Source organism: Neophocaena asiaeorientalis, unplaced genomic scaffold, assembly GCF_003031525.2.
Source record: "Neophocaena asiaeorientalis asiaeorientalis breed wild unplaced genomic scaffold, Neophocaena_asiaeorientalis_V1.1 scaffold280, whole genome shotgun sequence".
In the NCBI taxonomy this organism is placed as follows: Eukaryota; Metazoa; Chordata; class Mammalia; order Artiodactyla; family Phocoenidae; genus Neophocaena; species Neophocaena asiaeorientalis.
The window spans coordinates 4,459,893-4,478,888 of NW_020185321.1; the positions used below are offsets into that span (position 1 = coordinate 4,459,893).

The 18,996-nt window shown below is 41.6% G+C and overlaps 2 long non-coding RNA genes across 6 annotated transcripts in view; one reads left to right on the forward strand and one right to left on the reverse strand.

Annotated features, from left to right (window-relative positions):
• Positions 1-8,303, forward strand: part of LOC112392370 (uncharacterized) — a 29,827-nt gene extending 21,524 nt beyond the window's left edge. The window contains exon 3 of the long non-coding RNA XR_003001680.1: positions 8,223-8,303. This is a non-coding gene — a long non-coding RNA (uncharacterized LOC112392370). The remainder of the gene's footprint in view (positions 1-8,222) is intronic.
• The window catches only part of LOC112392369 (uncharacterized), a 28,163-nt gene continuing 17,201 nt past the window's right edge, over positions 8,035-18,996 (reverse strand). The window contains exons 1-5 of one of the 5 annotated variants that reach the window (XR_003001677.1): positions 18,347-18,455; positions 17,768-17,877; positions 16,137-16,232; positions 11,860-11,996; positions 8,035-8,789 (exon numbers count right to left, since the gene is read on the reverse strand). This is a non-coding gene — a long non-coding RNA (uncharacterized LOC112392369). Of the gene's footprint in view, positions 8,790-11,126; positions 14,228-16,136; positions 16,233-17,767; positions 17,878-18,346; positions 18,456-18,643; positions 18,696-18,996 lie in introns of those variants that run through there. The other 4 variants (XR_003001678.1, XR_003001679.1, XR_003001675.1 and 1 more) reach the window with 4 other exon arrangements.

The window sequence follows — 18,996 nt, forward strand, 5'->3', positions numbered from 1 at the left end:
ATTTCTAGTTTCATACAATTGTGGTCAGAAAAGATACTTGATATGATTTTAATCTTATTAAATCTCTTAAGACTTGTATTTTGGCCTAACATATGATCTATCCTGGAGAATGTTCTGTATGTATTTAAGAAGACTGTGTATTCTACTGGTTGGATGGAATGTTCTGTATATGTCTCTTAGGTTCAACTGGACTGATAGTTCAAATCTGCTGTTTCCTAATTGATTTTCTCTCTGAATGATCTGTCCATAATTGTGAGGTATTGAAGTCCCCCAACTATTATTGTATGGCTGTCTATTTCTCCCTTCAGACCTGTGAAAGACTGCATATATTTTTAGGAGCTCTGATGTTGGCTATATATAAATTTTAAATTTTTATATTTTTCTTGATAGACTGACCCCTTCATCATTATGCAGTGACAATCTTTGTCTCTCTGACAGTTTCTAACTTAAAGCCTATTTTGTCTTATATAAGTGTAGCTACCTTCTTACCATTTTTGGTTACCATTTGCATGGAATATCTTTTTCCAGTCATTCATTTTCAGCCTATGTCTGAGAGTAATTATTGATAGTAAGGAGTTACCATTGTGATTTTGTTGTTTTCTGACTTTTTAAAAGTCCTTTTTTACTTCCTCTCTTCCTGTGTTCCTTTGTGACTTTTTTTTTCTTGATTGTGGTACGCTGTGATTCCTTTCCCTTTATGTTTTGAATTGACTAGAGGTTTTTTCTTTGTGGTTACTATGAGGCATACATAAAACATAGAAATAACATCTGTTTTAAGCTAATGATGACAATTTCAGTTGCATGCAAAAATTTGTAACATTTCCCTTCTCCAACCCACATATTATGTTATTGATGTCACAATTTACATTTTAATATTGTTTATCCATATCAAATTACAGTAGTCACAGTTATTTTAACAATTTTATATGTTACCTTTTATACTAGGCTTAAAAGTGATTTATGCATACCACTACTGTATTGGCATATTCTTTTTTCCAGTTTTATTGAGATATAATCGACATACAGCACTGTATAAGTTTAAGGTGTACAGCATAATAACTTGGCTTTCATATATTGTGAAATGATTACCACATAAGCTTAGTTAATACCCATCATCTTACATAGAAACAAAAAAAAGTTTTTCCCTTGTGATGAGGACTCTCAGGATTTACTCTAACTCTCAAGTATACCATACAGCAGTGTTAACTACAGTCATCATGTTGTACATTACATTTCCAGCACTTATCTCATAACTGGAAATTTGTAGCTTTCTGTATTAGAGTATTCTGAATTTGACTATATATGTGCCTTTACAGTACGAATTATACTTCCACGTTTTTATATTATTTTTTAAAAATTTAACATTTATTTATTTTTGGCTGTGTCGAGTCTTAGTTGCAACACGTGGGATATTCATTGTGGCATGTGGGATCTTTCTTTGTGGCGTGCAGGCTTCTCTGTAGTTGAGGCGCACAAACTCAGTAGTTGTGGCGTGCAGGCTTAGTTGCATGTGGGATGTTAGTTCCCTGACCAGAGATCGAACCCGCGTCCCCTGCATTGGAAGGTGGATTCTTTACCACTGGACCACGAGAGAGATCCCTAAAATTTTTCTTGAAGAATTCCATTAGGACTTCCTGTGAAGCAGTTCTAGAGGTGATAAACTACTCAGGGGTTTTTTTGTTTGTTTTGTTTTTTCCTCCTGGAAAAATCTGATCTTGCCTTCATTAAACATTTTCTGACATATAACTGACAAAAAATAAATTTATATAATGTACTTTAAATATAAATATATTTAAAATATACAAAGTGATTATTTGATATAAGTACACACTGTGAAAATATAACTACAATCAAGTTAATTAACATATCCACATCACTTTTTTTGGTAAGAATGCTTAAAATCTCTCCTAGCAAATTTCATGTATGTGATACAATACTATTAACTATAGTCACTGTGCTGTACATTAGCTCCTCAGAGTTTATAATGGAAAGGAAGGCGCACGAGCTCAGTAGTTGTGGCGCGCAGGCTTAGTTGCATGTGGGATGTTAGTTCCCTGACCAGGGATCGAACCCGCGTCCCCTGCATTGGAAGGTGGATTCTTTACCACTGGACCACGAGGGAGATCCCTAAAATTTTTATTGAAGAATTCCATTAGGACTTCCTGTGAAGCAGTTCTAGAGGTGATAAACTGCTCAGGGGTTTTTTTGTTTTGTTTTTTCCTCCTGGAAAAATCTGATCTTGCCTTCATTAAAAATTTTCTGACATATAACTGACAAAAAATAAATTTATATAATGTACTTTAAATATAAATATATTTAAAATATACAAAGTGATTATTTGATATAAGTACACACTGTGAAAATATAACTACAATCAAGTTAATTAACATATCCACATCACTTTTTTTGGTAAGAATGCTTAAAATCTCTCCTAGCAAATTTCATGTATGTGATACAATACTATTAACTATAGTCACTGTGCTGTACATTAGCTCCTCAGAGTTTATAATGGAAAGGGTACAAACGTTTCTGAGAAGAAACCCACGACATTCCTCCAGAATCTCGTGTATAACAAACTGCTTTTTCTTTGCTGCTTTCAAAAATCTCTGTCTTTGATTTTGACAGTTTGATTATAAAGTGTCCTGTTGAAGTTTTCTCTCTGTTGAAACTGACTGGGGAACTCTGAGATTCATTTATCTGGATGGTCCATATCTCTCTACATATTTGGGATGTTTTCACCCGTTATTTCTTTAAGTAAGTTTATTGCCACTTCTCTTCTTCTACAAGGACTCCCATAATGCATATATTGGTTTTTTTTTTTTTTTGGATTAAACAAAAAGAATTTATTTCTCACAGTTTTGGAACTGGAAGTCTGAAGTTAGGGTGCTAGGAGGGTGGGTGTCTGGTGAGAACTCTGTCTTTGGATTGCAGCTGGCTACCTTCTTGCTGTGTCTTCACATGGAGGAGAGAGAGAGCTCTTCTTATAAGGACACTAATTCCATCATGAGGGGTCTTACACCCCACCCCACCCTCCCCGCCACAATGCATATATTGGTTCTTAAAAGTCTCATAGGCTTTCTTCACTCTTTATCATTCTCCTTTCTTCCCCTCCCCCGACTGTATAATTTCAAATGATCTGTCTTTGAATTCATTGGTTCTACTGCATGATCAAATCTTCTGTTAAAGCTCTCCATGGAATTTTTGATTCATCATTGTATTCTCAGCTCCAGAATATATGTTTGGTTGTAAAAGTTTCTGTCTCTTCATTTAACTTATTTTGATCACGTATTGTTTTTCTGATTTTGTTGTCTGTTTTAGCTCATAGTTTTTTTGAGATGATTATTTGTCAGTTCTTTGTTCATCTATTCATAGATCTCAATTTCTTCTTGACTCGTAACTGGCAAATTATTGTCTTCCTTTGGGGGTATCATTTTCCTAGTTTACTATCTCTGCCTATGCTCTGCATCCCACCCTTTTCCATCCATTCATTCATCTGTCTTCACATTTGTCAGACAGAAGCAATCCCTAGCTGCATTATCTTCCTGGCTCTCTACTGTAAAACCTCAAGATGACACTTGGCTTTGTCTGGCCCACGTCTGGGCTGCTGAGAATAGTTGGAGTCATCAAGTGGCTGGATTGGCACTACTGCAGAGTAATGCTCTTGCCCCTCTCCTGCTTCCTTGCACAGCTCAGTCAGTTGATGTGTCTCTAACCCCCTCCTCAGCCCGATAGCCTCTTCCAACTACTTACTTTTGCATTATATCCCACATGTTCCATCGAATTCTTCATGCATAAGAAGGAAATCATGATCTTGCCCACTCCTCCATCCTCCACAGCTTCAGTAGATGGCCCTGTTTTTCAGAGAGTTGAGAAGGTGGGAAACGACCTTGTACAAACTCATAACACTCTGCCTCCATCTAACCCAACATTCAGCCACCATCATCATGCTTTTTTTGTTTTCCATACTGCATGAATCCATCATCTTTACCACCTCCCTGGGTTCCACCACGAACATCCTGGTCTAAGCTCTCATCACCTTTTGCCAAGACGATGCCAAGACACTTCTAACTGGTTGGCTCACATCTGCTCTGTTTCTTCTGATCAGCTCTCTCTCCTGCACCAGCTCTGCCATCCATGCAAGCATTGATCCATTCACTACTCACTCCCTGAGCCACTGATGTCTCAGCGTACAACCTACTTCATGGCCTTCTTTCTTGCTGCTCAACCTTACAGAGCATCTCTTATCTGTCTCATACCTGTAGCTTCCCTTCCCACCGTTGTGGAAGAGGTCTCGCCCCCTGCCGTAGCTACTTCCTGCACCAGAGACTAAATCACACCTTCTGCAACTTCGGAGGCTTCTCACGCTTCCTCCTAGAAAGGTAACCGGTATTTAGACTCTGTCACCATAGATTAGCTTTGACTGTCTTGACTTGATGTAAACGGAGTCCCACAGTTTATTCTGTCATGTCTGTCTTCTTTTGATCTTTGTTATGCCTGTGAGAGTCATTCTTGTGGTTCTATATAGTTCAACTCTGTTCTCAGTGCTCAGCAGTATCTCATTGTAAGGATGTCCATTCTCCTGCGATTGCCGTTTTTTTTCCTATTTCTGATATTATGAACATTCTTGTTCATGTTACTTTTGGAGGTATATACTATGTATATATAATATAGTACTCATTTACATTTCAGATTCTGTTTCTTGTGTTGGATGTGTTATTTTGCATCTTTCAAGCAACTTGTCTATTTCATCTAGTTGTCAGTTCATCGCTTTATTACATCATACTTGCTTGTAAGTATATTTAAAGAAAATATAGTTTTCTGTTTTTTAATTTCTGATAAGTAGTATCATTGTTGATTGCTATGGCTTGAATGTGTCCCTTACATGTTGAAATCCTCTCATCCAAAGATGATGGTATTAAGAGGTGGCACTGTGTAAGTCATGAGGGTGGAACCCTCCTGAATGGGATCAGTGTTTTATCAAACAGGCTCCAGAGAGATCCTTCGCTCCTTCCACCATGATAGCGAGAAGGCACCAGCTATGAACCAGGAATAAGGCCCTCACCAGAATGTGACCATGCTGGCACCTTGATCCTGGGCTTCCCAGCTTCCAAAACTCTGAGAAACAAATTTCTGTTTGTAAGCTACCCAGGCTGTGGTACGTTGTCACAGCAGCCTGAATGACTAAGACATTACTATAGTCTTCTGATATATGCTTTTAAAAAAGTCAGTGTTAAATAACTAAGAATCACAATGTGTGCATTATAGCTTTCTTTCTTCTTGAAATATTGTTACACCAGTATATCACAGTATATTTATCAATTTTTGTGGACATTCACCTGTTTCCATAATTACACCCATAAATTCTGACTATACTGTTCAGTTAAAGATACTCACTTGTTTCCTTTTTATTTATTTATGTATTTTGTTATTTTTTTTTTAGTTATTTTTTGTAGTTACCCACCTTGCTGTTACATGCAGATTCTTTTTTTAAAAATTTAATTTTTTATACAGCGGGTTCTTATTAGTTATCTATTTTACACACATTACTGTGTATATGTCAATCCCAATCTCCCAATTCATCCCACCACTGCCCCCCCAACCCCTGCTTTCCCCCCTTGGTGTCCATATGTTTGTTCTCTACATCTGTGTCTCTATTTCTGCCTTGCAAACCAGTTCATCTGTACCATTTCTCTAGATCCCACATACATTGTTAGTATATGATATTCGCTTTTCTCGTTCTGACTGACTTCACTCTGTATGAGTCTCTAGGTCCATCCACATCTCTACAAATGACCAAATTTTGTTCCTTCTTATGGCTGAGTAATATTCCATTGTATATATGTACCACATCTTTATCCATTCGTCTGTTGATGGGCATTTAGGTTGCTTCCATGACCTGGCTATTGTAAACAGTGCTGCAGTGAACATGGGGGTGCATGCATCTTTTTGAATTATGGTTTTCTCTGGGTATATGCCTAGTAGTGGGATTGCTGGGTCATATGGTAATTCTATTTTTAGTTTTTTAAGGAACCTCCATACTGTTCTCCATAGTATCGATTTATATTCCCACCAACAATGCAAGAAGGTTCCCTTCTCTCCACACCCTCTCCAGCATTTGTTGTTTCTAGATTTTCTGATGATGCCCGTTCTACCGGTGTGAGGTAACACCTCACTGCAGCTTTGATTTCCATTTCTCTAATAATTAATGATGTTAAGCAGCTTTTCATATGCCTCTTGGCCATCTGTATGTCTTCTTGAAAATGTCTATTTAGCTCTTCTGCCCATTTTTGGATTGGGTTGTTTGTTTTTTGATATTGAGCTGCATGAGCTGCTTGTATATTTTGGAGATTAATCCTTTGTCAGCTGCTTCGTTTGCAAATATTTTCTCCCATCCTGAGGGTTGTCTTTTCGTCTTGTTTATGGTTTCCTTTGCTGTGCAAAAGCTCTTAAGTTTCACTAGGTCCCATTTATTTATTATTTTTTTATTTCCATTTCTCTAGGAGGTGGGTCAAAAGGGATCTTGCTGTGATTTATGTCATAGAGTGTTCTTCCTATGTTTTCCTCTAAGAGTTTTATAGTGTCCAGTCTTACATTTAGGTCTTTAATCCATTTTGACTTTATTTTTGTGTATGGTGTTAGGGAGTGTTCTAATTTCATTCTTTTACATGTAGCTGTCCAGTTTTCCCAGCACCATTTATTGAAGAGACTGTCTTTTCTCCATTGTATATCCTGGTCTCCTTTGTCATAGGTTAGTTGACAATAGGTGCATGGGTTTATCTCTGGGCTTTCTATCTTGTTCCATTGGTCAATATTTCTGTTTTTGTGAAACTACCATACTGCCTTGATTACTGTAGTTTTGTAGTATAGTCTGAAGTCAGGGAGTTTGATTTCTCCAGCTCTGTTTTTTTCCCTCAAGATTGCTTTGGCTATTCGGGGTGTTTTGCGTCTCCATACAAATTTAAAGATTTTTTCTTCTGGTTTTGTAAAAAATGCCATCGGTAATTTGATAGGGATTGCATTGAATCTGTAGATTGCTTTGGGTAGTATAGTCATTTTCACAATACTGATTCTTCCAATCCAAGAACATGGTATATCTCTCCATCTGTTTGTGTCATCTTTGTTTTCTTTCATCACTGTCTTATAGTCTTCTGAGTATAGGTCTTTTACCTCCTTAGGTAGGTTTATTCCTAGGTATTTTATTCTTTTTGTTGCAGTGGTGACTGGGAGTGTTTCCTTTACTTCTCTTTCTGATCTTTCATTGTTAGTGTATAGGAATGCAAGAGATTTCTGTGCATTAATTTTGTATCCTGCTACTTTACCAAATTCATTGATTAGCTCTAGTAGTTTTCTGGTAGCATCTTTAGGATTCTCTATGTATAGTATCATGTCATCTGCAAACAGTGACAGTTTTCCTTCTTCTTTTCCAATTTGTATTCCTTTTTTTCTTTTTCTTCTCTGATTGCCATGGCTAGGACTTCCACAACTATGTTGAGTAATAGTGGCAACAGTGGACATCCTTGTCTTGTTCCTGATCTTAGAGGAAATGTTTTCAGTTTTTCACCACTGAGAATGATGTTTGATGTGGGTTTGTTGTTTATGGCATATGGCCTTATTATGTTGAAGTAGGTTCCCTCTATGCCCACTTTCTGGAGTGTTTTTATCATAAATGGGTGTTGAATTTTCTCAAAAGTTTTTTTTGCATCTATTGAGAAGAGCATGGTTTTTATTCTTCAATTTGTGAATATGGTGTATCACACTGATTGATTTACGTATATTGAAGAATCCTTGCATCCCTGGGCTAAATCCCACTTGATCATGGTGTATGATCCTTTTAATGTGCTGTTGGATTCTGTTTGCTAGTATTTTGTTGAGGATTTTTCATCTAGGTTCATCAGTGATATCGGTCTGTAATTTTCTTTTTCTGTAGTATCTTTGTCTGGTTTTGGTATCAGGGTGATGGTGGCCTTGTAGAATGAGTTTGGGAGTGTTCCATCCTCTGCAATTTTTTGGAGGAGTTTGAGAAGGATGGGTGTTAGGTCTTCTCTCTCTAAATGTTTGATTGAATTCACCTATGAAGCCATCTGGTCCTGGACTTCCATTTGTTGGAATGTTTTTTTTCTTTTTTGTATAAATTATTTTTTCCTTTTATTCTGAAGAAGTTACATATTTAACATATTGTGTGTCCTCACTTATGAATACGATGACTTCTCTCTCCATTTGAGGACATAGCGAGAAGGTGGCTCTCTGCAAGCCAGGAAACTGAACCCCATAGGAATCTTGATCTTGGACTTTCCTAACTCACTCCAGAACTGAATATAGAAAAAAGACACAATATGTGGCAAAAACAGGAAAGTAAACAACTAGTGACAGGGAGAGGAAACAAGATGGTAGAGAAGGACCTTGTGTTCAACTCTTCTCATGAGCACACCAAAATCACAACTAACTGCTGAACAAACATCAATAAAGATGACTGGAACCTACCAAAAAAAAATTCTACAGCCAAAGACATAAAGAGGAAACCAGAGCGAGATGGTAGGAGGGGCACACTCAGAATATAATCAAATCCCATACCTCCCAAACTGGAGAATACTGGAGGATAATTATATCACAGAAGTTCTGCCACAGGAGAGTTCTTAGCCCCACGTCAGGCTGCCCAGCATCAGGAGGAGGAGCCCCAGAGCACTTGACTTTTGAAGGCCAGCAGGGCTTGAATGCAGGAGCTCCACAGGACTGGGGAAAACAGAAACTCCACTCTTGGAGTGCACACACAGTCTCGTGTACACTGGAACCTAGGGCAAAAGCAGTGACTTCATAGGAGTGTAGACCAGACCTACCTGCTGGTCTTGGAGGGTCTCCTGGGGAGGCAGGGGGCAGCTGTATCTCACCCTGGGGACGTACCCACTGGAGGCGGAGATATTGGTGAGTATTCATCTACGTTAACTTGTCACTGAAGGCAGAAGTCTTTCTGGGGTCATTAGCTCCAAGACCTAACCCTACCCAAAAGCCTGTAGGCTCCCATGCTGCGATGCTTTAGACCAAACAGCCAGCTTGGTGGGAACACAGCCCCACCCATCGGCAGACAGGCTGCCTAAAGACTTCCTCAGTCCACAGCCACCTCTAGAGACATCCCTTGATGTGGCCCTGTTCACCAGAAGGCCAAAACCCTGCTCTACCCTCCAGTGGGTAGGCATCAGCCCCTCCCACCAGGAAGCCTGCACAAGCCTCTTGACCAGCCTCACTCACCAGGGGGCAGTCCATAAGCAAGAAAACTATGATCCCTAAGCTTGTGTAACTAAGTCCTCAAACACAGGTCAGAAACTACTGTAGGACCAGCTGTCCTCTGCCCCTTGAGTGATGAGAGGGGAGTGTACTGCTGGGACAAATAGTCCATCCCCTACAGAGGGCCACTTCTCCAAGGTTGAAAAACATAATGAACTTAACACACATAAAAATGCAAATGGAAATTCAGACAAAATGAGACAGCAAAGGAATATGTTCCAGATGAAGCAACAAGAAATAAACCCACAAGAACAACTAAATGAAGTGGAGATGGGCAATCTACCCAAGAAGAGTTAAGAGTAACGACTGTAAAGATGACCCAAGAATTCGGGAAAAGAAAGGATGCAGAGTTTAAGTTACAAGAACTTTTTAGCAAAGAGTTAGAAAATATAAAGAACAAGCAAACAGTTGAAGAATACAATAACTGAAATGAAAAATACACTATAAAGGGATCAACAGCAGAATAAATGAGGCAGAAGAATGGGTCAGTGAACTGGAAGAGAGTGGTGGAAATCGCTGCCACAGAACAAAGAAGAAAGAAAGAAAAGAAATGAGGACAGTTTAGAGATATCTGCGACAACATCAAACACACTAACATTCACATTATAGGGTCCCAGAAGGAGAAGAGAGAAAGGGCCAAGAAAATACTTGAAGAGATAATAGCTGAAAACTTCCTTAACACAGGAAAGGTAACAGTCACTCCAAGTTCACAGGAAGTGCAGAGTCCCATACGGGATTAATCCAAGGAGGAACATGCCAAGAAACATGGTAAGAAAGAAAATATTAAAAGCGACAAATAACATACAAGGGAATTCCCATAATGCTATCAGCTGACTTTCAGTAGAAACTCTGCAGGCCAGAAGGGACTGGCATGATATATTTAAAGTGATGAAAGGGGGAAACCTACAACCAAGAATACTCTACCCAGCAAGACTCTCGTTCAGATTTTATGGAGAAATCAAAAGCTTTATAGACAAGCAAAAGCTAAAAGAATTCAGCACCACTGAACCAGCTTTACAACAAATGCTAAAGGATCTTCTGTAGGCAGAAAAGCAAAGGCCACAACTAGAAAGAAGAAAATTATGAAATGGGAAAGCTCACCAGTAAAGGCGAACATAAGTATAGGTAGGAAGTCATCTACACACAAACTATGGAGGTTAAAAGACAAAAGTAGTGGGACTTCCCTGGTGGCACAGAGGTTAATCTGCTTGCCAGTGCAGGGGATATGGGTTCGAGCCCTGGTCCGGGAAGATCTCACATGCCGTGAAGCAACTAAGCCCGTGTGCCACAAATACTGAGCCTGCACTCTAGAGCCCTCAAGCCACAAATACTGAGCCTGCGTGCCAAAACTACTGAAGCCTGCACACCTAGAGCCTGTGCTCCACAACAAGAGAAGCCACTGCAATGAGAAGCCTGCGGACCACAATGAAGAGTAGCCCCCACTCACTGCAACTAGATGAAAGCCCACGTGCAGCAGCGAAGACCCAACGCCCCCAAAAATAAATAAAAATATAAAAACATTTTAAAAATCCTTTTAAAAAAATAAATAAAAATAAAGTTCTTGGTGAAAATGAAAAATGTGTCTTTTATTTTTACTTAAAAACCAAAGGCACTTTTTGGCCAACCCAATATATATAAAATAGGAACAAGACTCATAGAGAACAAACTAGTGGTTACCAGTAGGGAGAGGTAAAGGAGGAGGGGCAAGATAGCTGTATGGGATTAAGAGGTATAAACTACTATGTATGAAATAGATAAGCAACAAGGATATACTGTACAGCACAGGGAAATAGAGCCATTGTTTTGTAAGTACTTTAAATAGAGTATAATTTATAAAAATATGGAATCACTATGTTGTACACATGAAACTACTATAATATTGTAAATCACCTATACTTCAATTAAAAAGTGGCTATTTCTGGGCTCTCTATTCTATTCCACACGAACATACACACTGGCCAAAAAACTTTTAATGAGGAGTTCAACCTCAATGGTAATGAGGTAAATGCCAGTGAAGACCAGAGTAAGAAACCAGTTAGCACCTATTCAACTGGAAGAAATTATAGAGCCCCAAAATATCATATGTGGGACAGGAAGTGGTGTATGAAATCTCACATTCATTGCTGGTGAACTTAAACTGATAACGTCACTTTAGAAAACACTGGGCAACATCTTGTAAAGTTGTTTTCGATCAGTCATTCCACTCATAAGAAGAATTACAACTAAAACTCCTGCACGTGTGTGCAGCACGGTGGATAACTACCAAATAAAAAAAGAAAGAAAAAGGAAACAAGTATCTTTCATTGAACAAGGTAGTACAGTGAGAATTTTTGGATATAATTATGGAAATAGGTGAATGTTCACAAAAATCGATAAATACATTGTGATATACTGACGTAACAGAATATTTTGAGAAGGAAAAAAAAACACTACAGCTCACACACAGTGATTCTTAGTAATTTAACACTGAATTCTTTAAAAGCATGTATCAGAAAACTACATCAATGTCTTGGTCCATTTGGGCTGCTGTAACATACCAAAGCCTGGGTAGCTTACAAACAACAGAAATTTGTTTCTCACAGTTCTGGAGGCTGGGGAGTCCAGGATCAAGGCGCCAGCATGGTCACATTTTGGTGAGGGCATTCTTTCTGGTTCATAGCCAGTGCCTTCTTGCTGTGTCCCCACATGGTGGAAGGGATGAGGGATCTCTCTGGAGCCTGTTGGATAAAACACTGAACGTTCATGACTTCTGCACCTCCCAACGGCCCCAACTCCTAATACCATCATCTTTGGAGGTGAAGATTTCAACAAATGAATGTGAGGGGTACACATTCAAGCCATAGCAATCAAGTATGATAACCATTTATCAGAAATTAAAAAACAGAAAACCATATAATACGCTGTTTAAGTATGCTTACAAACAGGTATGATACGATTTTAATTAAACCAATGAATTGACAACTAGATGAAATAGACAAACTGCTTGAAAGATGCAAAATAACAAATCCAGCACAAGAAACAGAAAATCTGAAAGCCACCACATCTACAAAAGAAATTCAATTTATAATACAAAACACTCCCACATATAAAGTAATGAAATTATGAAGGCAAGTGATTATCTTTGTCAGGAAGGGAGAGGACGGGAAAGGGAGAAATATATAGATCAAGGCAGGATATTGGTTGGTAATACTCCTGTTCTTGCATTGGTTGATGGCGTTCACTGTAATTTTTTTTTTTTCTAATCTTTTGGCCATGCTGCGCGGCATGTGGGATCTTAGTTCCCTGACCAGGGATTGAACCCACATCCCTTGCATTGGAAGCATGGAGTCTTAACCACTGGACTACCAGGGAAGTTCCCACTATAATCTTTTTAGGGGAAATAAATAAATGACTGGGAAAAGTTTAAAAATAAATTAAACATGATAGTACATTGCCAGATGATGAGTGTGTCATAAACCAAGGTTTATGATTAATATAAATGTATACAACTGTAGTCAAATATAAATGTTAGAAGCCAACAGAGTATTGTGTTTGACATCATGGTACCTAGGGAGAATCAGCCCAGGCTCAAATCCCAGCAACACCCCCTTGCTAGTTTTCTGCCCTTCAGCAAGCCGTTCAACTTCCACCAAGCTTCTGCTTCCTTACCTACAAATCAGTACAAGTAGAATCTCAAAAATCACTGTGAGGATGAATTGAAACTGTATATATACAGTGTTTACAAGCACCAAAAAGCAATGAATACCTGTTAACTATCCTGCCTATATTACGGCATGGGTATGGGACACAACATGCATGAGATGAACTAAGAGTAGAGGCGGATCATTCTGGGAGACTAATTACAATAAAAAGAAAGGGCCATGAGATGTCAGGCAAAGCCAATATTTAGGAGGCGATCAGAGTAAGAGGCAGAGGACAATCCAGTCAGAATTGGAAAAGAGCGACCACTGGGACTAAGTGCTACCAAAGCCCAGGTGCAGAAAAGTGGAACAGGTTTCTGCTGCATCGAAAACCAGTACAGCGTGGTGGTGAAGAATGTCACTTCAGTTCAAACCCTGCCTCTACCAAGCAGTCATCTTGACAGTTACTAACCACCTGTAAATCACCATCTCCTAACCTGAAACACTGGGAGATGCCCAGTTCTAATGCACCGGCTGCCGTGAGGGTCAACAAGACCACACCTGTGAAGTACTCAGCACAGTGCCTGGCACAGGTTGCACGTTCAGCATATCGTGGGCCATTATCCACTGTCGTTAGTGCTGTTCTTACATCTGGTAATTAGGATAAAAGCTATGACCTCATCAGGAATGGTTTCAGTGCTGTGGTTCTGAGCCACCTCACCACTGGGCCTCAGAAAGGAAAGGGGAAGACACCAAGTGCTGATGGGAATGTAGCAATGGGCACTCACACATGGCTCGTGGGAGCGTGAAAGGGTGCAGCCACTCTGTAAAACTGTCTGGCAGTTTCTGTTCAAGCTAAACATACACATAGCCTAAGAGCCAGTCATTCCTCTCTCTGTATATTCCCCGCAAAAATGAGTACCATATTATATATACATAGTATATACCTCCAAAAGTAACATGAACAAGAATGTTCATAATATCAGAAATAGGAAAAAAAACGGCAATCGCAGGAGAATGGACATCCTTACAATGAGATACTGCTGAGCACTGAGAACAGAGTTGAACTACACAGAACCACAAGAATGACTCACAGGCATAACGAAGATCAAAAGAAGACAGACATGACAGAATAAACTGTGGGACTCCGTTTACATCAAGTCAAGACAGTCAAAGCTAATCTATGGTGACAGAGTCTAAATACCGGTTACCTTTCTAGGAGGAAGCGTGAGAAGCCTCCGAAGTTGCAGGAGGTGTGATTTAGTCTCTGGTGCAGGAAGTAGCTACGGCAGGGGGCGAGACCTCTTCCACAACGGTGGGAAGGGAAGCTACAGGTATGAGACAGATAAGAGATGCTCTGTAAGGTTGAGCAGCAAGAAAGAAGGCCATGAAGTAGGTTGTACGCTGAGACATCAGTGGCTCAGGGAGTGAGTAGTGAATGGATCAATGCTTGCATGGATGGCAGAGCTGGTGCAGGAGAGAGAGCTGATCAGAAGAAACAGAGCAGATGTGAGCCAACCAGTTAGAAGTGTCTTGGCATCGTCTTGGCAAAAGGTGATGAGAGCTTAGACCAGGATGTTTGTAGTGGAGCTCACAGAGGCGGTGGAGGTGATGGATTTACCCAATATGAAAAACATAAAAGAAGCAGGATGATAATGGCTGAATGTTGGGTTAGATGGAGGCAGAGTGTTATGAGTTTGTACAAGGTCGTTTCCCACCTTCTCAACTGTCTAAATGACAAGGCCATCCACTGATACTGTGGAGGATGGAGGAGTGGGCAAGATCATGATTTCCTTCTATGGTATGAAGAATGTGATGGAACATGTGGAATGTAATTGAAAGGTGAGTATTTGGAAGAGACTCCATCGGGCTGTGAAGGGGGCTAGAGACACACATGAACTGGCTGGGGAGTACAAGGAAGCAGGAGAGGGGCAAGACCATGACTGCAGTGGCACCAATCAACACACTTTGTGACTCCAGCTGTTCTCAGCAGCCCAGATGTGGACAAGGCCAAGTACCATCTTGAGGCTCTACAGTAAAGGAGGGCCAGGAAGACAACGCAGCTAGGGATTGCTTCTGTCTGACAAACAGAAGGATAGATGAACAGGTGGAAAAGGGTGGGATGCAGCCTACAGGCAGAGATGGTAACATAAACTCTTTTATTCTGAGTCTAGGAGGACATGTGAGAGATTATGCATTGTGATTGTTATTACATGAAAGATCCTAACAGCTGACTTTTTTTGAGCTTGTAACTATAACTCAGGCATGGTGCTAACTAATTTCATGCATCAAATGATTACATCTTCAAACTGCCCAATGAGTTAGAAATTATTATCACTTTCATTTTTCAAGAGTAGGCTGAGTGCAGCAGACTGGTTTGATGTAAACAAAACCCAGAAACCCATCTGCTCTTCTCCTTGGACGCAGAGCTAAACCTCAGTTCCCAGCTGCCTTGAAAGAGGGATATAGACTCACAGACATAGAGAACAAGCTTGTGGCTGCCAAGGGGGAGGGTGGGGTGGGGGAGGGATGGATTGGGAATTTGGGATTAGTAGACGTAATCTATTATATATATTTATGACTGAATTGCTTTTCTGTACACCAGAAACTAACACAACATTGTAAATCAACTATACTTCAATAAAGTAAATTGAAAAAAAAAAAAGGATGGCCAACTGCCGAGTTCTTGTCAACAGAGTGTGAGGGGAAATAATGTAGGTGTGACTTCCATACTGCCTCATTTCCCCTATGCCAGTAGAATGATGCCAAGGTAACCATAAAGCCAGACAGGCGACACCTGGGTCTCTGAATAACCGTGTGATACAATCTCACACGCTGACCCACACGAGCCCTGCCATGAGTGAGAAAAATCCTTCGTGTGTTGAGCCACTCAGCTTTTGGAGATTATCTGTTACTGCCGTGAACGTTAACAGCCTAAATTAACTAAAGGAGGCCCGACAAAACCACGCAACTTCCCTATTGCCAGTGGGCCGGTGACCGGCAAAGGCAGGTTTGGAGCCCAGAGCCTTGCCCTTATACATAAAACAGGTTCTTTACCCTGTGGGAGAAAAGAATCTGTTGAGGTGGGAGGACAAAGGGACTTCGAGACGGAGAGCTCTACCCTGACCCAGGCACCCAAGGAGGCCACAACAAGAAGCTTCCCACGGAATTCCAGAGGCAGTGGTCCCCTCAGTTAAGGTTGCCATGACCCCTCCTGCCCAACACTTGGTCACCCACCTGGACAGGCACTTTGGGAGAGGCTTCTCTTCACCACCCACAGCTCCTGCCTGTGCTTCAGTGGGTGGATTAGATCTGGTTTGGGAACCGGATATCCTGTTTGTGGAGAAAGAAATAAGATATTCGTATTTTAGCAAAGACAAAAAGAAATGTTTCAGTCCTGTCTGTCCTGTCAGTCCCAGACAGATGGAGAGGAGACCTCGAAATGAGGCTGCTCTTGTCCAAACTGATCTGTGACCTGGGAACCAAAGCCAAGAACGTTATCATTAGGCCCTAAAGGCTGAGTAGGGTAGTGCTAGCTGTCTAGGGTGACCCATCTCCCTAGTCCTGGAGGACCCCCCAAAACTGTCCAGATGCAGTCATGGGACCCAGATGCACTAGTGTTCATGGAACATTAATTATGACCATTGCTAACAACTGCCTTCCTTGACACTGACCCACTTTTTATTTAACTTTAATACATGTCTTCATATAGGGAATCTTGTGTCCATATAAGAAACGGAAAAACCAGTTTCGTTTGCCACAAAGGCAAAGTTACTGCAAGAAAATCACAACAGAACTATCAAGTCTCAATGAACTCATGCTGCCTGCCCAGGGCTCTGAGTCTGAGGCTGTCCCTTCCGTTGAAGAGAGAAATTGCCAACAGTCAAAGGGGCATTAAAAGACAGCATGAAACAGCAACAGGAAAAACAAGAGAAAAAGGAATGGCCTTCTCTGATTGTCCATCATTGCCACTTGCCATGTTTGCGCACCCTCTAAAATGATCTCCCATACCAAGAGACGATCATGGCCCAGACTTAAGTACACGAGGGATGAGCATGTAGGCGTCAGGGGCCAAAGAAGCCTTTTAAAGGAGATTCTGTTCTTTAGAATGACTGCCAGTAGGACTCACACAGATGCCTCCTGATGTCCTGTCTGCTTCACTCACTTGCTGAACAACATGCCATTACCCAGGGGTTCTGCTGACTGGGCTATAAACCAATCAAGCTTGGCCACTCAGTCTCCATCTTGTAGGAATTTGGAGAAGGAACAAATTAGGGCCAGCCTGTGCTGAGCACCGGAGTAAGAGGTAAAAAGAAGTGTGGGCTCGGGTGGCTGTTTCCTGCCACTAGAACACCCATGCAGAGACAGCCAGACGTAGAGAAAGACAGATATATGAGGGGAAAAAAAGTACAGCAAGAAGCAGAGACAAGGAATTGAAGGGTTTCTTAGATCAAGGGCAGGGGTGACCATTTCTGGCTATCAGCTCCCTGCAGCAGAAAAAGCCAATCTGCTGAGAATGGCACAAGGAGACCCACAAATAGATCAGAAGACACCAAGGCCAGTATCTAATCAGGATTTCTTCCATTTCCTGACTTTAGTCTCTCATGGTGCCTGACTGGACCTCCTGCCCCTCAATATTACAAGACACCCATATTTCCTCCAACAAATCCTTCTCCTCTGCCATCTGAGCCGTTTTGAGGGGAACTAGGTTTCTTGCTCCAAATTCCTTGTGGCAGACACAGGAGCCTGAAGATAAACCAATACATGTCAGGGCCGTGGGGAGGAGGGAGAGTGTCCTCAGAAGCCTCCTGAAAAGGGCAGCATGAAAGAGGTTGTAGGTCCCCACAGAAAGAGCAGTGAGGCCTTACCCACAGGTCTCCAGCATCACCTCCCAGTACAGGCTCCTCTGGGCAGCATCCAGCTGCCCCCACTCGTCCTAGGTAAAGGTCACTGCCACGTCCTTGAAGGTCACGGATGCCTGGAAAGTCAAACAGAGGTAGCTTTGTTGGCCCTGGGACAGATGTGATTAGAGCTCAACATTCAGTCGTTGGTAAAGGACCAGAGGGCCCCAAAGTCAATATCACTCAGCACTTCCTGGGAGCCCAGCTCTGTGTCAGGCTCCAAGGCGAGGCAGACACTGCTTTTGGGCAGAATGTGACTGTATTAGAGCCAAAGGTCTTCTATGCTGAAATCATTCACAAGAGACATAAAACGATGCCAAGGCCGTGTGGCCTAAGAGACATGCAAGCATTCTGGCAATGAAAGGGAGGGAACAGATGACAGTGATGATAATACTAATCAGCTGGTCCTCACCATGTGCCTACACCATGGCCTCTAATTCCCTGTGTGAGCGGGACCAAGAGGGGCGGCGACCGAAACGGGTCCTGTGGGCTCCCTCTAACCCCTCCCCCCCACAAGGTCTTACAAGGCGCAGAGGTGGTTCCCACCTCTTTATGGTGATTCTCTGGGAAGTTCTGAAAGGTCGCGGGCAAGGAAAGCCTGTGAACACAAAAGAAACACGTTTCAAAAGAACTAACGCCCCCAGGACGCCGGAAGTCCAAGCCAACAACACAGGAAACGCCCGTTTTACCGTCCCTATTGGCCCAATTCTTACTGCTTCCTCCCAGCACAGACTTCTGGGTAGTGTAGTTTCTCTCCTGCAGGCAGCCTAAACCGAAACGGGTCCTGTGGGCTCCCTCTAACCGCCCCCACAAGGTCTTACAAGGCGCAGAGGTGGTTCCCACCTCTTTATGGTGATTCTCTGGGAAGTTCTGAAAGGTCGCGGGCAAGGAAAGCCTGTGAACACAAAAGAAACACGTTTCAAAAGAACTAACGCCCCCAGGACGCCGGAAGTCCAAGCCAACAACACAGGAAACGCCCGTTTTACCGTCCCTATTGGCCCAATTCTTACTGCTTCCTCCCAGCACAGACTTCTGGGTAGTGTAGTTTCTCTCCTGCAGGCAGCCTGGCCAAGAACCGGAAAGCCTTCAGGGAACCCTGGGTGGGGTGCTAGGAAATGATGGCCTGAGGCTCTTAGGAAGGGGCCGGGACTCGCACCTTCTTAAAGGGGAAGTACACCGATTTATCCGCCACCTGT